This window comes from Melospiza georgiana, chromosome 2 (assembly GCF_028018845.1).
Source record: "Melospiza georgiana isolate bMelGeo1 chromosome 2, bMelGeo1.pri, whole genome shotgun sequence".
NCBI classification, from domain to species: domain Eukaryota; kingdom Metazoa; phylum Chordata; class Aves; order Passeriformes; family Passerellidae; genus Melospiza; species Melospiza georgiana.
In genome coordinates this window covers 31,257,918-31,277,335 of record NC_080431.1, presented here as the reverse complement: position 1 = coordinate 31,277,335, position 19,418 = coordinate 31,257,918, and the positions used below count along the sequence as shown (strand labels likewise).

Here is a 19,418-nt window from a genome sequence, read left to right as displayed (position 1 = left end):
TGCCTGGGGAGAGAGGCCTTCAAGAGCAGTTGCAACAATAATCCTGTCTCATTACGGCCCATGGCACTGCTGCTGTGAAAGTAGGCAAGCTAGCAGATCTCCTTCTTAGAAAATACCAGTCTAGCCGTGCGGAAAAACTACCTTCTATTACTGGGTAGTCAACACTCTACTGTGGGCTTCCGTAGATGGGGTAATTTAAATCACAATAATTAAAATGAAAAAGTGATGCCAGGATAGAGCAATTTCCCTTTCCTTCATCTGATATATCTAGTGGGAAAAGAAACTGCAAAAATCTCTGTTGATAACAAAAGAAAAAATCAAAATAGCCTATGGGTATACTAAATATTTGTGAAAAGCAGATTTACAAAATCCTCATGATGCTCTGTGTTTGTCTGGTGATCTTTTCCCCTGCATTTGGGGGCAAATGCTCAGACTCTGTGCAGTCAGTGGGTCCTACTTTAAGTCACTAGCTCAGTTTGCCACTCGCAGTCTGCCAGGCTTTTCCAAACTATAGCCCATTCACTGGCATTTCCTCCATGGGTATTCACATCTTCTGGTGAATACCCATCCTTCAAGTACAAGGGCTGGAATAAGTTTAGGTACAGGTTTAGGAGATCCTCTCCATAAGAAAGAACTGTGAACTGTCACTGAAGTCTCTTGCAATGAATTAATCTCTTCCTATAAATCCATCTGGGACCCCTGGGAACAGTGGTTCTAGTACAGCCTTTGTCCTGCTGTAGCCACCGTCATGGGGCAGCAGAAAGCTGTTTCCCTCAGTCCATCCTGTGGCCATGGCTTCCCCAGAAGCTTTCCCTTTGCCTGCTTCCAGGCCTGGCCAAGGAGCTCCCTGGAGCCACATGGGGTCCTCCAAATTGGGGCTTCTGGAGCTGGAGTTTGGCTCACTCACACTCCCACTGAGTGGCCAGAATGGCACTGCCGTATTTTAGAGAATTCACTGCAGGAACATCCTCCCAAACCATAGATGTCCTTGCCAAGGAAGGGTAGTCAAGCTTATGTTTTCCATAAGAAAGATGTTTCCTGAATGATTTTTTTTTTCTCTGATTCTCTGTATTAACATATTTTTTTTAAAGAGAAAATATTTCTTCTCATATGTGACTGTGTATTTTAAATATAATTAAAGGGAAAATAGTCTTTTTTTCTGCCCCTAAAGAGTTGAATTTATACATTTTAATATGAAGATATTCTCAGTAGGGAGCAGGAGCCTATCATTGGCTTCTAATACAGGCAACACAAACTGCAAATCTAAAAGAAAGGGCTATGGCACAGAAAGGAGGAAGCGGATTTTAGATGCAGAGGGAGAAAACAAGTATTTCGACCATATCTGTAGCTATAAAGCTAGAGATAAAAGGCTTTTTCCTTTATATTTTCTTTTTATTGTTTTTTTATAGTGCAGTACAATACAAACATTACAACCTGGCTGACTCCTGCAGAGATGCCAGGCACTAGCATCGTGTCCAAAAATTAGCTTTATACATATGCTAAATTAAAGATTGGCAGCCGCAGCAGCACAAATCCCATATTGGCAGCAGTTTGCAAATCCCACGTTGGCAGTCTTCTCCACATGAAAGAAGAGAGGAAATACAAAGGGCAAAAAGCCCAAGAGTCTTTCTCTAGCAAATAGCAGCGAATGGAACACAGAAACTATCTGCAGGGGAAAAAAATCTCCAGATTACTGGAGATAAAAGAATATAGCTGAATCTGTGATGAGCTCGAACATGGGCCCATTTACACCTTTTGGAGAAAGAGACATTATTAGTAAGCAAATGTTATTTTGGTGGAGAGGGTGGGAGTCTGCTGCCAGACAGAGGACAGCACTAGCTCCTGCATGATCTGTAATCAAGGGGGGCTGGATTCTTCTTCAACAAGAAGTGCAAAGATTCCTTTCAATCTCTTTAATTTGGCTTTTGCTAAATGTATTGAACCTAAAGCATATAGGGTGAATTGGGTTCTCCTTTGCAAATTGTGTGTTTTGATTTATCTACAGAAATAATTAATTGCGTGTTTTATGAACCAATCAAAATTGGCGTTGCTTTTAATTAATTCATCCGAACATCCATGTTTTCATGTTAATTCTGTTTATAACTGTGTTCAGGGTGCATTTTGCAGCAACAAGTGATTTCTCTTACATGTATGGTTGGCAGCAGTTCAATGTAGGTCTGCTCAGTTGGGATGGATTACTTAGCTCCTGCAACCTGCCCACCTATGTAATTTTGGCTGGTCTGGCTCCCTTCTTTTTGGGCATGGGTCTGGTGCACAGCATCCCCTGCCCTATTGCATTTGGCTTTCCCACCCTCTGCAGTGTGGTGCATGGACCACCACATCAGCTAACCTGCCATGGAAACTGTGCCATTTCCAGGATGCTGTTTATTTTCAGCAGCTCACACAATACAGAAGCATGTTCTGGGAGAAAACAAAGACCCTACAAAGGGGATCAGAGCTGTGCTTGGAGTCTCCAGCCACCAGTACCATCTCCTGTGCCATCCAGACCATGCAGAGGGAGAGCCAGACTGCAGGTGGATCTGGAATTACAGAGCACTCCAGTGTCTGTCCTGCAGGAGAGGGAGAGGCAGGGGCTCCAGCAGCTGCAGGGAGGACTTAGCAGCAGAGCAAGAGCTGCAGGATGAGAAGGACCACATACATAGCTGATGGACTCCCCTGCAAAGAGGGAACAAAACCACTGCCATGGCCACTTGGAAGCTGGTAATTGCACAGCTTTCTCTGCTACACTACCGAACATTCGTGACTGCAAAGTGAAAGCCAGCAGAGCTGTTGGCCCTCTCTTCTCACAGATGATAGACACATGGGTTGTCAAAGTGCTTTTCGTTGCATTGGCTTTCCAGCTGCACCAAGAGATGGGATCTAAAGGCTGGACACGGGATGTGGATGAGCAGAAAGTGTTGTTACTGTATTATTCATTACTGACCTCTGCTAGTCATGCTCTGGACAAAGGCCCTTAGGTTTTCCACTGAGGCACTCACTGAAGCCTGGCTGTGCTCCACACTTGTGGTGGCTTTCTCTGCCAAGTCTGATTTTGCACATTCACTCCGTGGAGTCTTCTCTCAACTCTGCAGCCCTGGTTTTGTTCCCAGGGTTTCTCTAGAGCCTGTAGGACCAGCTGTGTCCTTGAGTTGTCTGTCTTTGGCTGTGGATGCCAAGATGCTTCAAACAAGAAAAATTACCAAGTGGCACGTTCCAAGCAAATCAAAAAGCAGCTCTGTTTCACACAATGAATAGTTAGACTCATTTTCCTTTTGATAGTGTGGCAATGAACATCAGTCAAAAAGCAAGAGTATATTCATGAAATAATCCAGTCAAGGACTATTAATCACAAAGGGCCTGCCACTCGTTCCAAGGATCTCTCATCCAGTGTAAGTAGAAGGAGAAAGTTGTTCTCTTCTTACTGCTGGGAATTGACACCCTCTGTGAAAGATGAATGCATCAAGACTAGCTTCCAAAATACAAGACAGTGAGCAGAAAGTGCTTAAACTGACTTTTTGGTGATGTCTCTGGCCATTTGAAGGCATCACACAGACCAGAGGATGTGACTTGGACCCATGCTATTCTAGGCTGATGAATGCACATCTTGGCTCATGCCAAGCATATCCTTATTCCATGATTGCATACTGTGCCTGCAGTACATTAAACCATTGAGAAGAGTTCTGGGCAGGTTTTTCTGGAAAAACTTGCTGTGCTGGGAGTCTCTTTTGTTATCTCAAGTTTAAGTTTGACTTTTATAAATCCTGAAGCATTAGATGAAGTTCAGAGGAAGATCTGTAATTATGTATAGGCTTTGCTGTGTAAAATTCCTGGCTCTCACAAAATCAATATCATGTAATTCATAGCCATTAATCCTAGTGAGTAAGCCTGTAAGGACAAAGTCCTTAGGCCATGAAAAGTTTAGGCCCTGTGTCTGCTCCTGGGAACAGAGAATTTTTGACAGCCTCTGTGAAAGATGAATGCATCAAGAGCAGCTTCCAAAATACAGGAGAGTGAGGAGATACAGCTTAGGCTGACTTTTTGGTGATGACTGGCCATTTGAAGGCATCACACAGACTGAAGGATGTGACTTGGATCCATGCTATTCTAGGCTGACAAATGTGCATCTTGGCTCATGCATCAAAGTTAAGCCACTCTCCTCGTGAATCATGATGGTCCTGCACATAAGGGAGGGTAACCACATCCAAGGGACAGCCAGGTGGCTTTGGAAGGGTGGAATGGAAGGGGAATAAGAAGGAATCCATGAGAAATCCATGGTTAGCTGAGGGAAGTCAGTCATTTTTGTGCACACTCACAGCCTCTGATCTGGGCTACAGTTACCATTTTAGAAATTCTGAGCAGCCTTCACCTGGCAGAGGGACCTTATGTTGCATCAGTGCTTCACATCATGTGGTCGAAATTATTTTTAAATCTTGGATTAGGTGCTTTAATCATTAGGCACACTTCCCTGCTGACAACAGCTTTGGTTTTTGTAACTTCTTCATAGTTCTTATCCAAAATGCTAGTGATGCTGCTCTTTGCTTATGTTCAAGAACTTACCCCTTTTAGTGAAGCATTCAAATGCTTGAATTATTTGTACATGCCTTGCATCTTGATTATAGTTAAAGCAAACAATACATATTTATCTATTTTAATATCTTTTTTTCACTTTGCTCCTTTTTGCTTCCATTGAAACTTATTTCTATTCCTTATGGTCCTTCTGATGACAAAGTGACCGTAATTAGAAGTAAAAACTGGCAATGCTGTTGTTGCTGAGCTGTGCAGAGATGGAGATGACATGATACAGCTCCATTGGCCCTTTTTTTGATTACTGCACAGTCATGTAGCACATCCCTCTCTCACTCTCATCCCTCATTAGCCACACTGCCACTTTGGCTTTGTATTTCATACTCATGGTCTGTGGCTTTGAATTTTGATTTTATCCCTATCTCTTCTTTATTTCATTTTCATCCTCTTGAACCACTTTTATTTCATGCTACGGCCACTAGAAATTTTTACTACGATGATGTTCACATTTTCTCCAAGACCATCAGCATAGATGCAAATTAGAGAAAAAATCCAGCAGGAGTACTCTGGACACTTTTCTTAACTCAATCTGATTATTTTACTGTTTATTTCAGTTTATGATCTGCTTAACAATCTTTTCCAGCAATGCATCTTTTCCCCCTTGAACATTAATTTTGAGTGCTCAGATCTCAGTGGTAAAACATGTAAATTGCACTGAATATGTGAGAAAATCTTGAGCAGTAAAATGCTGCTGCAATGCATAATTGTTGGAATTGTCCTCCTGACTCCACTACGTTATTTTCCTTCTATTATATCACAATGGCATGAGCACAAATATCAAAAAGCTGAAACATGCAGGAATCATGACCATCTACTCCTCCCCCATGTCCTGTCAGTTTCTTCATCCCAGATTAGTGTTTGTTGGCTTGGGAAGCAAAGAGGGAGCAGATGGACCACAAAATGAGATTCTGTAACCTTCTTACCCAATAGATCTGCTTTCTGCATGTATTCAGACATATTTACTTATTGTAGTGACAATTATCAGTTTTATTTCTTTTAAGAAAACCAAACAACTTCAGCTCAGTATGAAAGAGCAAACTAATTTGTCTTCTGGCACCGTTACTGTCTATATAATTTCAAATCAATTAGGAGAAATGTGGCTGAATTCCTATCCGCACAATACCTGAATATGCCCATTAAATTCACAGACATGCTTAGATATAAGGGCACAAACACAGCACGTACCTTCTCTGGACCTTTAGGTAACTTTTTATTCTTCATAACACAGGTCACAAGAGCAGAGTTGTTTATTTTCTTGTGTACTTTGAATACGTTATTTGGACAGCCACATGAAGCATCTTTTTATTTGCGAATGAAGGGAGTTGGATACAAACATAACCTAATAATAATAATAATAACTACAAAGCTTCAAAACTATTTTGTGATTCTATGAAAATGCATCAAGTAAAGAATTCCCTTTATTCAGAAACTTGCATGTTTCCTGTGCCTCATTCAAGATGTACTCATTGAGAGCACGAGGCATATTTTAAATGAGAAAAAATTAATAAATGTTTGATTAGGGGGTAGCTGTGAATGCAAGCTGCCCTCAGCCATGCAGCATGTCAGTACAACCATACATCGAGCTCAGATCCACTGCTAGTGTAACATTCTTATAGCAGCAGAGGTCTCTACCTCTGCTTTTCATATTAGCAAAATGCTATGTGTCTGATCTGGGATTGGAGACAACAGCCCAGAAAACACTGAGGTGAGATTCAGCCTGACTGTTGTAGCTCCCTAGGAAGAAGGTGCTTCAGCTGTGGGATCTGGGTGCATCCAAAGCACAAATAATCTCAATGCTGCAGGCAGCCACTCTAGAAGATAAATCTCCTTGCAGATATACTGACCTCTGTAACAAAACCTCTAGAAAAAAACCTTAGAACAGACACCAAACTTGTAGATGACTCAGGCTGGATGCAAGGAATCCAAGTGTCTTGTGACAATGCATTTGGCCAAATAAAATGTGACAAGCTCCTGTAATGAAAAAAGTGCCTTCACTCTCACGCTGAGCCAGTGGGACTTGTCCAACAAGTATATGGCACACATATGGCCCTGCACTGGAAGCACTGGGTATCTTCCTTAGGAGGAAAAAGGAAAGTGTTAAACCTAGTGGTTGGAACCCAGAGTTTTAGGATGTTTAGGAACTGAGGAAAATAAAATCAGGAGGTACAGACTCCGAGTGCAAGAATTGCCTGGCTGCCTTCTATACACGAGTACATTGCCAAGAGCTGCAGGTGTTCAATCAGGCTGCTTTTATTTGAGGTGCCTAACGTGGATTTTGAAACCACCATGTAGGCAACCCGGCTTGAAAATTGACCTTAATTTCTTCTAATTGCATGTCTTATTCTTCATTATTTTTCTTGTTAGAGACAGAATTTTGAAAGGCGATTCACTAGTGCAGCTATTTTTGACTCATCGCTGCCTGTCTTACTTTGTGTTATTTAATGGGTTCCAGTGGCCATATGCTGCAGAGAATCCTGGAACAAAGTGAGTAAACTGGGAGGCATTGCTCAGAAGGATAAATTTCACAGTTGGAAACACACTTAATACTAAGCCTTCTAACCAGTTTTTCCAGAAATCGCAAGCTTGATTGCCATGATATCTGAACATGGCATTAGCTACTCTAATGAGGAAAATAATTGATATGCTATGGAAATTAGGTCTAATTAGATCTTGTTAAGATAAATATCTCAGTTCAGCTGAAAACTTGAAGAGATACATTTTGCAGCATTCCAGATTATAAATATGACCCTTGTTCCTCACCCCCCTCTGCGTCTTGGGTTACTACTGGTAGAAATGGATGTGAAAAGCCTCCTTATCACAATCACTACATTCTAACCCACTTGACATGGAATAAGTGACAAAGATGCTGGATAGTTTAAACTTTACATAGGCTTAAAACCCATTTATTTTTTACATTGGCTTTAGACAAAGAGCCAAATTTCAGAACTGTGTATCAAAATGTATCCTGCCTATTCATTTTCTTACATTAAATAAATATATTAATATTTATACATTTTCAGATCCATGGCAAACAGTGCTCTTTACCACTCTTTTCAGTGACTTAAGAACAGCATGCATGCCAAATTATATCAATACCGTCTTAATGGAGGACAAATATTGAATACAAACACTAACAAAATCAAAGTTCCTTTTAAATTTTGAAGGAAAAAGAAGAAAGTAAAAAAATATATGAGATAGGCCATCCAAAAAGTGGCTAAATTTCATTAGTATTTAGATGACTTATACCTCCAAGTATACTTTTCATTTTCAAGGTACTGCCAAGCAATGGACCAAACTCATCTCCCCCCTTCACTGGTGGAGTTGCCATGGTACTCAGAGCAGAAGAAGCCTTGTGGGCAGCTGCTTTGTTTTCTTCCATCTTGCAAAAAAACACAGATTCAAAATATTTACTGTCCCAGTGGGCTCGAGTTTCCATCTTGCACACTGACACTTCCACAGTGTAAAAGAGATGGGAATCGGTGTTCTGCAATAATTTTAGTTTGATGTTTTTTCATTCTCACTGAATAAGCTATTTAAAGGGAATCCTTTAGAAGTCTGTCTTCAGATATTATTTTTTCAGATCCTCTGAGCTAATGACCTACAAGCCCTAAAACAACTTATCATGTAACATCACAGGCCATTTTAAAAACGTAACATATCAAGGAGTCAATTTCCCTTTTTGATGCAGTTCCTCTGCCATCAGCCGGGCAGAGCTGGCAGCCTTAGACAGCTGTTTCTGTTCCCTGCAGTCACCAGCTTGCCTTCTAGGAGGCAGGATGTGCTGGGGCAGAGCTCCCTTTGCTCCCTGTGCAGAGCCCCAGGGACGCAGCCTTGGTGCACCAGTGCTGCTGGGAGCCAAGGGCATGGGGAGAGCACAGGGGACCAGTCTGGGCCGGGGATTTGTCCATGAGGACCACCACCCCAGGAGGCAGATCCACCAGGCAGTCCCTGCAATGATGAGGGTCTGATGGCTGAAAGCACAAAGGCTTTTTCTAGGGAGCTCCACTCCCTCTGAAAACAAGAAAACAAAAATCCATCTGTGTGTCCTCTTCGTGGCAAGTCTTGAGCAAAGGGAAAGGTGAATGCTCTGATGCTTGCAGTCATGGTTCCTGACAGCTTTTCAATGTCCCTGAGTCTTGATAAATACGTACCTCTGTCCATTGACCTTTTTTCTTATGAGTGTGGGGGAAACTGGCTTGCAGGGCATCTACTGTGTCATTTCCCTGGATGAAGGAGAATAATAAGTGAGTAAAACAAGATGACTCTTCCTATGACCTTTAAATATTAATAAATTAAATATCTATTTGCATCACTCATTTTCTATTATTAATGTATTTATCTTCTGTTTTTCTTGGTCTGCCTGGTCATTACCACCAGAAGATTCTGTATCTTCCATTTCAGAAAGTACTTGCAAGAATTAAGAAGATTCCCAAAGATTCCCTCCATGTATATATGTACATATATAGTCACTGGATGAGATACCATGCAGACCAGCAGCAGATGTATGCAGATTTCTTCTGTGGCAGCCTGTAGCAATGATTTCACTATTTAAGTCACACAGCACTAAGGCAGCAGTTGGGATTTTTAAAAAAAAATCTATTTACTCTTTTTGTTACAAACCTAATGATTGCAGAAATGAGAAATCAGCCTGCACACAGTCCAAATTTAAATAAAATCACCCCCACATTAGACTATAACAGTGGCAGATGGACAGAGGAAGAAAGTGTATATAGTCATATTTTTTGCCATTATAGTATAGACCCTTTCAGATTGCAGCAAGCAACTTGCCATCTGCAAATCTGAGTCTTTCCTTTTCTGCTGAGGCACTGATTCAAAAATCATGATTTGTGAAGTTTGAGTAAAAGTATTAAGAGGCTTATCTCTCATTTTAAAGGCATACTGATCTCCTGATTTTACTTCAAACACATGGGAAAAGCATCCTGAAAATTTCCCTCAGCTTCCTCTTAGGACAAAACCCAAAGCCACTGGCTCACTCTTAGGTATGTGGTGAGGTAATGGGTTCTGCACATGAATAGCTTTTTGTCAAATAGTCTCTTATTGCTGTTGTTCTGTGGCTTTTGTTTGGTTTACTCTTTGAGGAAGCGATTTGCTCTATGCCTATAGGATATGTAGATCACACTGGGCACCTTCCTTACAGCAGCACACATACTGACAGCAGCAATGAGCGCTTGGGTTTAGCGCTGACCCTCTGAAGAGAGAAGAATCTGATCACTGTATAAATGTCATTGATTTTTAGGGCCAGATTTTCATTTAAATGGCCGCTGATTTAGTGGGTGTGTCAATTTAATACAGATTTGCAAACAAAATCTGAGCACATTTTAAAAACGTTTCAGTGTGTCTACCCGCCTCTGCTCTCCACAGTTTTATCTTACCTTAAGTAAGGATGTGCAAAGGATGTGAGCATCACAGAGATCAGACAAACATACACAATTTGCAGCCTACTGGGGTTTCTGATGCTTTCACACTATGGGCAGGGAGTTACTTCATCTAAGGGTCAGGACTCTTACACAGGTTTAACTTACCAATAACCAAAAAATCGCCTCTAGGTATGAAAGCCTATTTTGAACTTGTTTAAGAAGAGGAGGATGCAATTAAATTCTGGCAATTCCCTTTCAAGAGGTGCTGCAGTATGCTTTGCATTGCAGTATTTCTAATTTTCACCAGGTCAGGGTTGCTCTCTGTGAAGCAAAAAAAAAAGAAAAGGTTTATTTTCCTAATCATACATGCAAAAGCCATGTACAAAATAAAATATTAAATACAGTAATTACAGTAATTTTTGTTAAAATGTTTTTACACAGTAAACCTTTGGCTTTGAAAGCTCTACCAGAAGCAAAAGAAAAACAAGCTGTAATGAAAAAACTGAAATCAGAGGCCACTAATAACACTAAAGGGAGCCCAGAAGCCAAATTAATGTTTCTACAAAGAAATACTTTTCTACACCAGGCAAATTCCTAGTAAGACCTTTACCTGGGTCTTTATAGACAGGCTTCAGATTTCATTTTGAAGTATGTTTTTTACAAACTGTTTAGTGTTCATATGTCATTACCACTGTTGGGCCAGATTGCACCTGGCATCGATATAAACAAAGCTTTGGCAAGAATTCTTTCCTTTGGGATGGAGACATCTGATTTTCAAGCTGAAAACATGTCAGTGTTGCAAGACACTCCAAATAGCCTGTTTTACCAGCGCAGTAAATTAACCCGCCTGGTGTAGTGTTAAATGCTTTACAAACATCGACTGAAGGTGAGGGAGGGAAACACCAAAAAACAAACAAAAACATTTCAATAACTTGTTTGACTACGAGCAGTGAAAAAAAAGTACAAGGAAAGCTTGAAGGGAGGGGGGCATGCTTGGAGACAGGACAGCAGAAAAATGAATTTTCAGAATTTTCTCCTGTATTTAACCTAGAGACTGTATGCTGTGGTGTGGGAAGACACAGAAGGAGCAGAACAAGTTATATAGATCAAAGAAAATGAATCTTCATTTGAAAAGCAGATCGGGATAACAGCAAACAGTGACTCTAACTCATCATTGCCTTGTCTAGAGGAGGAAAGCTTTTTGATAGCTATGGCATGAAAGAGGTTCACCTTTAATGCCACAGAACACTGGTGGACAAAGACTACGTAGGCAAAACAGAGGATGAAATATTAGGCTATCCCCCTTGCTTCCCCATTGTTCAGGATGAAAAAGCTGAGCTGAACTTCTGGGCACGCAGAATCGGCTGCGTGAAAGCTCTCGTCGCTAGATCGTGCATTTGTGCTAAGCTTGAATGCTCCGGAGGACAATGGGGTTCATCCTGCCTGTGGCTCTGCAGTGATTCTGCAATATAGATGTGAAACAAGAATAGCTGGAAAGTAGGTCCACATGCGTACCGAGTGGAACAACGGCCTGTCCTGAGAAACACAGGCAGAAGTAGTATTCTTAAATATATATTTATTTATATAGCTGTTAGACTGAAGCCATTTTGCTACTCATCTTGCTATTTTAATTGTCCTAATAGCTGTCTATTTACAAACATGCAAGTAAGTGGGCTAGAATAATTAATTAATATCCATAAGCATTCATAAAATGTGACAAAGTTTATGTTAGGGCAGATGTTAATTCCCAAGAGGATTACATTTCTATTAAGTGTAAATTTATATTAGTAAGATCCAGCATGATTGATTCTTGCTTGGCCAGCAATAGAGGACATAGCATCCATACTGGCAGAGATTATATCTGGTCAACGGGAAGGGAAAACTGGCCAAGAAACTGCCAACACAGAATCGGAAGCTGTGAAACCTGGTCAAGAAGAAATAAAGCCAAATAAGCAACAGATGAAAAATTATCTAAAAGCAAAGATCGAATCACTCAGTTGGAAATGAGAATTGTATTGGAAAAGGTGATGCTGAGAGCATGAAGGGACATGAGAATTTTAAAAACAACAAAATTAATAAATAAAATTGAGTGCAGATTACTAGTAATTTTTTTTAGTGGACCTTCACATTAAAAAATAAAACTAGACAGTTTTAATATGCTCAAACATGTCTGACAAAGAGCAGAGAAGACTTCTAAACTTTGCAAATCATGTGGAGGAGAATGCCAGAGGTATCAGTACTCAAGAGCCATGGACATACTGGAGAAGCCTCAGGAATGGGCTCCAAAAATGTTAAAGGAACTGGAATATCTCTCCTCTGAGGAGAGGCTTATAGATCTGAGACTGTTCAGCTCAGGGGGATCCCATCAATGTATGTAATACCTGCAGGGAGGATGCAAAGAGGACAGAGCCAGGCTCTGCTCAAGGGTGCCCAGTGACAGGGCTGGAGGCAATGGCCATAAGCTGAAACATGGGAGGTTCTCTCTGAACATCAGAACACTTTTCCACTGTGTAGGTGACTGAGCACTGACAGCTTTCCCAGCAGCTGTGAGTCTCTATCCTTGGAGACATTCAAAAGCTATCTGTACAGAGTCTCAGCTGTGCAGCTCTGGGTGTCCCTGCTGCATCAGGAGATTGGACAAATGACCCCCAGATGTTCCTTCCAACCTCAGCAGTCCTGTGATTCTTTGACTTCATCTGAAGCCCAGTAGGGAAGGTGACAGATCAAATGAAGAACCAGGAAAGAAGGAGACTTTGGCAATATACAACTTTACAATAGTTTTCTGGTACTGTTGTACCTTGCATCCTCAGATACTGGAGTGGTCTAGTGGGTTCAGGAAGGATTTGTTTCTGCACCCATGCTGCAGAAACCTGCTGCCTCTAAAGAGGGACTTCCTAGGAAGTTTATAGATGATTGCTTGCCAAATCCAAGAGTGAGGAGAGAAATGGGTAGGGAACTTGCCAACAGATAAAGTCAAAGAGCATTAATGCCACTGTGTGTTTTGTCCTCAGAACAGAGTGAAGTGCTCTGGATGTAGGGTAACCGTAGGACCGCTCTGGACTGTCCCACTCCAGCCCACCCTAAGCAAAAGCAAAGACACCTTAACAGGGGAAGGGCACCAAGAGCCCTCTGTATCCAGCAGCATCAGCACACACCAGCACAAGCACTGCTAGCACACTGCCGGGGACAGTGCCTCAGTGGCCAGCTGGAACGAGGAAATGGAGCCAGGGAGCTTCCGGAGCTTGAGGGGTGGCTGCCAAACAGACACCGTGCTTGGGGGCAGGCTGGCAGCACAGGGAGAGGCCGCTGCCAAGAAAAGGGAGGGGAGCATCACCTGAGTCCCACCAGGGTTAACCTGCACCTGATGCAGGTGATGGGAGCGGGGATTCTGGCTGGAGAAAATGTCTCTGAGCACTTTGGGAGGAAAACTACCTTCTGTTCTCAATACAAAACACATTATTACTGGGGAAATCAAAAAATATAAACAGGTTAGCAAGTAAAGCAGAACAGTTTCCCAAAAAAGAGATTTTTTTAGGTAAGTAGAGCACATTTTCACATTTTCACATTTTTCTTATGGCAGTCCTTCATTCAGAACAAGAATGATATCATATCAAGTCAAAAGGACAAAAAAACAATTGCTAACTGCATAGTTTGTTCAGACAGTTACGCAACAATAAAGCAAGTTGGGCAAAAATATAAGAGGAAAAGAAAGTGAGAAAAAAGGCAGTTTAATGGGTGTCAAACTTGTAAACACTGAGTTCTATTTTATCACTGTTGGCTTAAAATTAGTATAAGATAAACAAAGCAGTAGTACTGTAGTATTGCAGTTATATTGCTGTAAAATCCTGATTGTCTATGAATTTTTTTCACAGAGGAGAACAAATTATATTGCTAGTAACATTTTAGCAAATAGTTTCTTGCCAGAGTATTGCATCAACTTAATGTTATTGGTGTCAAATAAATTTGAAGTAGTTAAATCGGTACAAAGTCCAGGCTGACCCCAGCATTTATTGTATGTTTATAGAAATGGTTCAAAGCTGAACCCATTTTCTTATTAGTCTTTTACTTACACTACATTTGGCAGAGCCATTGTCCAGAAAGTGAGAGAAAATACCTGATAAACCATGTGTAAAGAATTTGGACTCAAACCCTGACAGTGTGCTTGAAGTGAATGAAATTCATGTCAGATTTGGACAGATGCAAGAGTAGCTAACAAAAGCACATGTAGAAGGAGCCCTGCATATTCAGGTCTGGAAAGATGTTATGAAGGGAACCACATAAATTAAGGCAAAGGTTGTGTTAGTCAAGTAATCAATAATTTAACAAGGTGCTCTGCTTCCAGATGCCCCTGTTGGTTATGCTGAGGTAATTTTATGGGGAAATGCACATGGATATAAGAATGGGGGCTTGTAGTGAGGGTTGTTAAGGGATGCAGGCATTTGCTTGAGTCCTACCTACTGCTCTCCTCATGGGCACAAATTAGGTGCAACAGTGCTGCAGCTGGGTGCTCAGCTGGCTGGGCTGTGGTGGAAAGAAAAACAAAAACAGCTCAAGAAGTTCCTTTTTCCATGTTGCCCTTCCTAGCTGCTTGTTGTCTTCCTTTGCCATGCCCTTGCTTATAGCGGTGCAATTGCTTGTTTGGCCAGGCTGTAAACAAGACTGATTAAACAGGCTGGAGTAAAAAAACAAAATCCTATTCTCCCACACAGAAAAGCCTGAAAAACCCATTTCTCTAATGGGATTGCTTCAGTGATCCAGTTTGCATCTCAGCTTGAGAAAAAGTTGATTGGAAAAGCTTGCATAAGGAAAAAGCAGGGCATGGAATGGGAATAAGCAGAAGAGGGTAGGAACTGCTTAGATGTTGCAGAAATAATCATATATCGGTTTATTTTATCATTTTATTGGGAAATATGCACCAACTTTACTTTAAACTTCATAGATATTCCAGAAGCCCCACTGAGGAGCACCTTCTCAGCCAACCTAGCATTTAAAAATTATTTATTTCATCAGGGAAGTAAACTGAAGAAAATCTTAGGGAAGGAAATGTTATAAAGTCTAATAACTTGTTCCACTGCCATCAGGAATATCTAAATGAGGAACTTAATCACTATTTTGAAGAATACCAGTAAACAATTCTCATCATGTCTATAAAGGTGTGTATTGTACTGTACCAGGACAATACATCTATCAGTGATGTACAAATACCACCCTACAATCCTGAAGGATTAGCAGAGATCTGACCTAGAAAACAACCACCTTCTCAGGTCCCACTTTCAAACTGGAGAAAAATCTCAGTTCCTTTGACACCAATCACAGGTCTAGGCAGGGAAAAATTCACATTGTCAGGTTTTGTTTAGACCACAGAACACAAGTGAATTCATTTCCAAAAGGTTCATACTCCTTGCCATGAATACACGAGTCACGGAGTTTATTTTTAACAATTTTATTTTGTATCAGGGATCACTCTCTGCCTCAGCTAGTCACTGCCAATACAGGGACACATGGGACATGGTGTTCTGGTACTGTTTCCCCTCTCCCACTTCTGGGGTGTGGGGGCGGAAAGAAGGGAGGACAACTGCTTTTATACTACCACCCATCCTTCAGGGACTCTGCCAGAAAGTGTAATGGGCTTTGCCTCATCATATGGAGCATCTGAGCAAATGTTGCCTGCAGGATGTGCTAAAACCTGTATTTGGGGTGAAGTGGGATTGTTGGGTCCATGACTCACCCCAGTCACCCATGCAAGTGGGATTTCTATCAAAAGCAAGCCCTTCTTCTGCTAGAGAAAGAAGAAGGATCTCTGGCAAAATCCAGCTTAGTGAGGTGGATCTTTGTTGAGGTGAGCACTGGCTGAGAAATACAATTATAAAACAAGTTTGCTTTGCAGGAAGGCAAGAGTTGTGTCAATTTAGTGCAAAGCTCCTTAGATCAAAGCTTCCTGTGTTGAACATCTCGTAATGTTATTCTCCCAATTCCAGGCTACTTCTACAATGCTAAATGTGTGGGATCCAAGGAGAGATCCCTGCTGCCCTCACCTAGTGTGGCAGAGTGCCATGTGTGCCCACATGGGCATAGGGGTAGATCTCTAGAGCAGACTAGGTGCAGTGATGCATAATTAACACGTGGGTGCCCTGTGTCTCCTCATGGGGTTTTGATGGAGTAGCTAGGTTTGTAATATGGTTGGGTTTTGGGTGGTTTTTCTTGATTTCCAGCCTATGAACAGGGTGGCATACCACCATGAGGTTTTTAAGCTTTAACTGAGGATGTGTTGCACACCCTGGGGCTTGGCAAGACAGTTCATGTGAGTGTTTGGAGGGACACAGGCTTCGCTGGAGCAGCCTCACAGGAGCAGGGTGGGGGCAGCTGAACTTGGTGCACTCCTGCCCAAACCACTCTCTAGGCATGATGCCTGAAGAGATCTATCTCTGAAACCTTTATTGTGGTTTGGAGGAAATAGATGATTCAGTCTCCCAAAGGAGAGTCTGGAGGTACATGGGCAGTTGTGCCTTGTGGGCAGCTGACTCAAAACCTTCAGGTGAAGCTGGGAACTAAATTCTTCCAGAGGAATAGATTTTCTCACAGGGTCTGTACATGGAAATTGATATGAATGGCATGATCTCACAAGGGCATATACAGTATACATGAGGTAATTTTTGCTTTAAAAAAATGCCTGTGGCATGAGAAGGTTTCAGAAGTCCTCTTCTAAGTGTCTCAAGAACTCGTTAAGTGAGAGAACTTGTGGGAGTGCCTTTCCCAGTGTAAGACGCCTGAGTGACCAGTTCTGGTCTTGAATCCCCACTGCATGGAAAGACATGCATCTACAGGGTGACACCACTTAACTTTAAAATGTAAGTTGAAAATGAAGAGTTGAGAGCTTTTATGTACCGCTACAGTTTTACTGTGAACACTTGGACTTAGGGCATTCTATGGGGCTTTGATCACATTACAGAATATTAATTTGCTAATTTACTGATGCAGATAAGGCACCTTATGAAAACTGAGATAAGAGCCGTTAGTCAGTGTTTGCACCAACAGAAACACAACTGTCATTTCAAGCTATCTCTTTGAAACACAGTTTTATTGAGACCGTAGGTATGCTGGGAAAAGTTTGTTCCAGAGAATAGGAAGGATAAAAAATGCCATGACACACCTAACCTGATTTTTCTTAATGCATTCCTTGTTCCTAAGAGCTATTAAGCAGCTTAGGGCAGACACTGGTTCCTCCAGTACAAGCAGGCATAAAGTTCTAGCCAGTTAGTATTTTTTCAGAAAAACTCTATTTACCTCTCTTGGCTTTAAGCATTTTTTTCAACCGATTTATTAAATAATTGAGGCAATAATTTGCCAATCTTTAAAACATTTGATCTATATCTCACTTAGAATCATCTGAAATCAGCTGCTGAAGAGGGATCGATAGTTTGCTAAAGCATATGTACTTTTGACAGACAGCAGTGCATTTCATTATCAGCATTAACAAAAAGATGCACTTGTAAAAATAAAAAAAAATATGTCTAAACATACACATTTTCCATAGCTATCTATTACATACTGCCAAGTAAATACATCTAAAACTGTAATATTTTTTAATAAAAATTAACATACTCTTAAGTTCAGATGAAAGAACAGTATAATCCTTTTCTTAACTGATATATTATATTGTATATTTTGTGGCTTTATTTCATCATTCAGTAGCTCATTTGGACTGTCCAGGAAGACTAATTAACACTAATGCTTCTAAAGAATTTTCATTTGTGATGCTAATCTGTCACAAAACAAAAAGTATCTTCAGAAAGCCAGGGGGAAAAAGTAAAGAGATTACTTCTTGCAGCCAGCTTAAATTAGTGCTAGCTTGATTTGTGTTAATTGAAAGGTTGCTTACATCTCTTTTGTAAGTGTTTGTAGGTTGCTTACATCTCTTTTGTAAGTGTTTGTAAAAGTTGGCAGACAGAAGAATAGCTGCCTACCTGCATGAACAAAACTTTGATTTATTTAAGCTGCTGTATATATTACTGTCATTAAAAACCTCTTGGAACATTTCTGTACACATAATCTTAAGGTATAAGCCTGTCTCTGTGTTTATGTACAAACAGACATAAACACACACATATCCCATGCTGTATCATTTTTGCTAGTTTTTTTATACATTTATACTCAGCCCTCATATTATGTGAATATTTATATGTGCCAGTTCATTCTAGCAGCCTACTGGTCTCTGTTTAAATTTCTCTGAGATATGTGCAAGTCAGAAAAATACCTTGATGACAACTTGTGGAAATGTCTTGCTGTTGCATTCAAATCCACATCCTTGGACAGTCAGGCTCAGCAGAAATTTAGTACTGACATAGCTGAGCACCCCATAAGCTTTATTGGGATTCCTGAGCCCTGGCTCCTGGCTGCTGGCTGAGACCACCTCAGGCTCTTGTTCACTGGTTCTCCACATTGACAGCATCTCAGGACAGGCCACCTGACCACCATATGTGGAAATTGCCCAACTCTGATGGTGTTGGATAGACCCCCACCTAATATCTTCAGGATCCACATTGTCCACGCTGGTAGAGGGAGGGAGAGGTTTCCTAGGCTGACATGGCAGCAAGCACTCCCAGCTGTTCCTGGACAGACTTTAGAGATCTTTTCTTTTAAAAATACAGGGTAGCTATTGCTGATAAGTGCACTGATGTGTTCCTAGACCTTAAAAGGAATTTCTAGAGAAATAGGCAAAGAAATTTGGTTTCCTCAGCAGAGCATAATTAAATTGCTGCTTAGTTCACAATGCTGACTGCAACTGACGTTTGCATCATTTTAGTGTTGCTAGACCATGTACTGCATGTAAGGACAATTAGCAGAGCAGAGAGAAAAGCAGCAGATGCTAGAAGTGCACAGAGTTAGATGACTCATTTTGATGTCATGAAGAATCTTTTTCAGACAAGTGGAAAGGTTGGTATCAAACAAAAAAAAAAAAAAAAAAAAAAAAAAAAGAACAAATAATTATTAAAGAAATAATATGAAGATTTCAGGAAACAGTAACAGCAAAATCAGTGTCTTGCTGTATGCTAAAACATATGTTTACCTGAAATACAGAGGAGAGACAGCAACATACATGATGGAGACTCTATTCTCCCTGCTTCTCCTCACTCCTGCCCCTTTTTTCCTTCAGGACTGGTTACATGGTGAGTTTGGTGTGTTCCATGTTGAACCAAAAGAAAATGTGTTCTAAAATTTCTTAAATCTTTAAAAACTTGTTAACTGATTATCTGCTCAGAGGTAAAAATAAGAAAATATTTAATGACCACTTTCTGGAGGCTTTGTGCATATTTTACAGCACAGTTTTTCAGTTTTTCAGTCTAACTAGACTGAAAAACTAGACTAACTAGGAATACATAGCTGCCGTTTCAAAGATTTATTCTAATGAGTACCTGATGTATGTAGGGTAGAAAGCAAGTCTCATGAGACAAGTAC

General features: G+C 40.9%; 1 protein-coding gene and 1 long non-coding RNA gene across 5 annotated transcripts in view; one reads left to right on the top strand and one right to left on the bottom strand.

Annotated features, from left to right (window-relative positions):
• CLYBL (citramalyl-CoA lyase) overlaps positions 1-19,418 on the top strand; it is a 165,259-nt gene that overhangs the window by 112,837 nt on the left and 33,004 nt on the right. The window lies entirely within an intron of this gene.
• LOC131096742 (uncharacterized) overlaps positions 8,400-19,418 on the bottom strand; it is a 71,249-nt gene continuing 60,230 nt past the window's right edge. The window contains exons 2-4 of the long non-coding RNA XR_009116005.1: positions 10,128-10,283; positions 8,736-8,807; positions 8,400-8,595 (exon numbers count right to left, since the gene is read on the bottom strand). This is a non-coding gene — a long non-coding RNA (uncharacterized LOC131096742). The remainder of the gene's footprint in view (positions 8,596-8,735; positions 8,808-10,127; positions 10,284-19,418) is intronic.